The sequence below is a fragment of the Drosophila obscura genome, unplaced genomic scaffold (genome assembly GCF_018151105.1).
Source record: "Drosophila obscura isolate BZ-5 IFL unplaced genomic scaffold, ASM1815110v1 contig_195, whole genome shotgun sequence".
Lineage (NCBI taxonomy): Eukaryota > Metazoa > Arthropoda > Insecta > Diptera > Drosophilidae > Drosophila > Drosophila obscura.
This window is the reverse complement of record NW_024542784.1, coordinates 570,499-574,072: the sequence shown is the minus strand read 5'-3', so window position 1 is coordinate 574,072 and position 3,574 is coordinate 570,499. Positions and strand designations below refer to the sequence as shown.

Genomic DNA, 3,574 nt, shown 5'->3' with positions numbered 1-3,574 from the left:
GTTGAATCCGTTCCCCCGGCCCGCTACCAAAGCGTGGAGCCGTAGTCCGCTACCTTCCCGTCCCCTCCCTCGCATGTTTGGCCAGCCAGTCAGTAGTTTCATACGCGGATGCCACGGCATCCACGAACTGGTCTGGGGACGCCAGCTGAGTGAGACGGTACGCGGATGCCAATGTCTTTACGAACCGGACTCTTTCCCCTCCTCTAACCTATCCTCCTCCAGCACCTCGTGCCCTGTCCCCAAGCGCTGCGAGGCGTCCCACTCCCGCGGGGTTTACGTCCCACGGGGCGTGCCCGTGCCCATATCGACCATGAGGTCTTCCACCGCTACCCATAACTCTGGGCCAGCGCCACCCCACCTCGCGACCTATACAGGCGTGCCTCGCCCCGTCTACATGCCTCCCCGACCCCTCTCATTGGTCTTTAATATAAATATCGCTGTATTGAAGGTCGGGCCCTGGACAGACTGAGAGGCTGTACTTTGGCTGGGAAACTGCCTTACAAGTTGCGCACTTAATATTATTACTAAGAGAACTATTATTTGATAGAAAAGTTATCCACCCGTTGACACCGGAGCGCTCTCGACGGCTCGTGCGCTCTGCAGTTGTGAAAGCTTTTGAAAGCTATCAACGCAGATCACCTCTCCTCTCTCGCTTTGTTTTAAAACTGCTGTTAGAAGCTTTTGCTTGTTTAATTTTATTGCCTCTCTAATTATGGCATATCCCTCTCTCGTAAGCTGCTCGTTCAAGTAGATGTGAGCAGTAGACGTGTACGCCGCCGCGCCACGCCGCCGCCGCCGCCGATTTTTTACTTTTCTGATGCGCCGCCGCCGACTCACGAAAATATCGGCGCGGCGGCGGCGGCGTTCGGCGTCATACATTTTTGTAAAGATGTGACAAATAAAAAAAAATTAAAAAATTTGAAATATATCGTATAAAGTTGCAAAATAGTCGTCTCGAATTATTCGAATAATTCTCATGTCTCATCTCCCATCTGCCTGTTCCATCTCTAGAACAGCTGTAGTTCATGTGTTGTTTAATTGGTTTGTTATGTGCATAAATAATTTCTTAAAGTAAGTTTCACAATATTATTATTGGTATTAGAAATAAATTAGTTCAATATTCTCACAACAAACAGATGGATAAGTCATTGGGGATGTACTCAATAAAAATTCTGCGTAATGCAAATCGCAAAAGCAAAGTATGGGAGTTTTTTGGCATCTTGCAAGTGACAACGACAACCGAAAGCAAATGCATTGAAGAGGACAAGGTTTTTTGTAAATTATGTTTGGATGAGCAGAAAAAGAACGACGAAACAATAATATTGTCATGGTAATAATTAATTTCACTTTTTTAAGTTCAATATAAGTGTTTGACAATTGTTTCAGTGCTAAAATTCAGTCGTATTCCAAGAACTGCTCAACAGGGAACTTAACTCGTCACCTTAAAAACGAACACAATGTTCGCGATATCGATTCTAGTACTTCATTAGCTACAGGTGGAACGATATCAAATTTTTTCAACAAATCCACGCCAATAAGGTCTCTAAGAGATAGTAAATGGGCGCTGGGACGAGAGCTAGCTTTGTGGATGGCTAGAGATCTGCTCCCATTTCATACAATTAGCCACAATGGAATTAAAAACTTCTTAACCAAATATAAAGTTGTGGTAACTGCTGATGATATTCCACATTACAAAACACTTTCAACAACTGCACTAGACGATGTGTATGAATGCGTTTTAAAAGCAGTTACACGGATAGTATCTGGACAAAAACACTTTGCCTTAACCTTTGATTTGTGGACGGACAATTATAGAAGAAGAAGTTATATCACATTTACATTCCATTATCTGTCACCGAATTTTGGTATGAAGCATTTCACGCTGGAAACAAAATACTTGTCAAAATCTCACTCCGCAAGTAATATTTTAACAGAGCTTCAAGATGTAACTCAAATTTATAATTTGCAAATGGAATCTAATTTCGTCGTAACCGACCAAGGTAGCAATATCAAAAAAGCTATTAATTTGGAGTGTTTAAACAACCATTTCTGCCTTGGACATGGACTACACAATTTGCTAAATGTAGATGGCTACAATTCCGTGTCGGAAATTAAAAACTTAATTCTGAAGTGCAAAAGTATTGTGAGAGCTTTACGATTTAAGACACATGTTTTAAGATGTCAAGCTGACGCACTTCAAAATGAAGTTTTGTCAAATATCGACAATTTAGAAGAGCTGCTTGCATCCGAAGACACTGAATGGGTTGACTACGATGATGATTTTGGACCGTTGGATGATGTTCCCTTGCAAACTTATAAAAACATTAACAACACTAATGACTTGCGAAGTAGTTTGGTGGACAAGAGGAATGTTTCTCTTAAAAACTCGGTTCCAACTAGGTGGCACAGCGTTTTAGCCATGCTTCACAGTCTTGGGTGCCAAAGAGCTGCAATAAATAAATTGCTCACTAGCAGCAACAAGATTGATTTGATACTTTTAGAGACTGAAGTACAGCTTTTATATAAACTTCGTGACTTCTTGCAAAAATTTAAAGACGCAGTAAGTATTCTGTCTGGAGATTTGTATTCATCCATAAGCCTTGCGTTAGTTATCAGAACAGAGATCGTCTCAATTTTGGGTGAAGCTGAGAGCAATGAACCACTTTCTTTGTTTGAAATGAAAAATAATATAAAGAGTAAATTGGATTCGAGATTCCCAATATCAGATATTCTAGTCTGCGCATCCTTACTAGATCCGCGATTTAGCTCACTAGATTGTGTGTTAGAGTACTGTAAAGACCAAAATTTAACAAAATCTGATTTTTTGCTAAAAATGTTTAAAGAGCTGATTGGCGATGTACAACAAGCTAGCGATCAGCAGGATAGTTTAAGTGAATCTCCATCTGTAAGCAAAATATTAAAGCTTGCTCAGCGACATTCTACAAATACCAAAAATAGCAATTTGGAAGCTGAATGCCATCTACTTTTAAGTTTGTCTTCATGCCAAGACGTTTTAAGTTTCTGGAGGGAAAAGGCATCTGCAATGCCCTTATTATCTATGCTAGCAAGAAAAGTTCTGTGTATTCCAGCAACAAGCACACCCAGTGAGCGAGTCTTTTCTATAGCAGGTCTAACAATAACACATAAACGGTCGCAGCTCAGTCCTCACAACGTTAATAAAATTGTTTTCATTCATGACAACTATGATCATTGCAAAGAAAACTTATCTTAATTTATTTTTTTTTTTTAACTTTGCAAAAAGAAATTTAGATCTCAATTCAGATGTCAAATATAAATGAAGACTTAAATTTTTATATTAGTAAGGAAAGTCCATGAAGGACTACTGTTAATTTGTTGTAATTTTAATTTTTTTGAATACTTAATAAACACATGAAGTGCTATTTTTAAAAGTTAAAAAAGAAAAGTGTTATTTATTTATTGCTTACGCCGCCGCCGCCGACTAATTAGACGGCGGCGTACGCCGCCGCCGCCGATATTTTTTGGCCTCTACGCCGCCGCCGAAGCTAACACAGTCGGCGTAAACCTCACTGATCACTGAGCAGTCGATTCAAGG

The 3,574-nt window shown here is 40.3% G+C and overlaps 1 long non-coding RNA gene across 1 annotated transcript; it reads left to right on the top strand.

The window, feature by feature from the left end:
* The first annotated feature begins 1,027 nt into the window (after positions 1–1,027).
* LOC121404383 lies at positions 1,028–2,038 on the top strand. The gene is made up of 3 exons (XR_005967949.1): positions 1,028–1,071; positions 1,137–1,330; positions 1,387–2,038. It is a non-coding gene; the product is annotated as an uncharacterized LOC121404383 (long non-coding RNA).
* Positions 2,039–3,574: the final 1,536 nt, after the last annotated feature.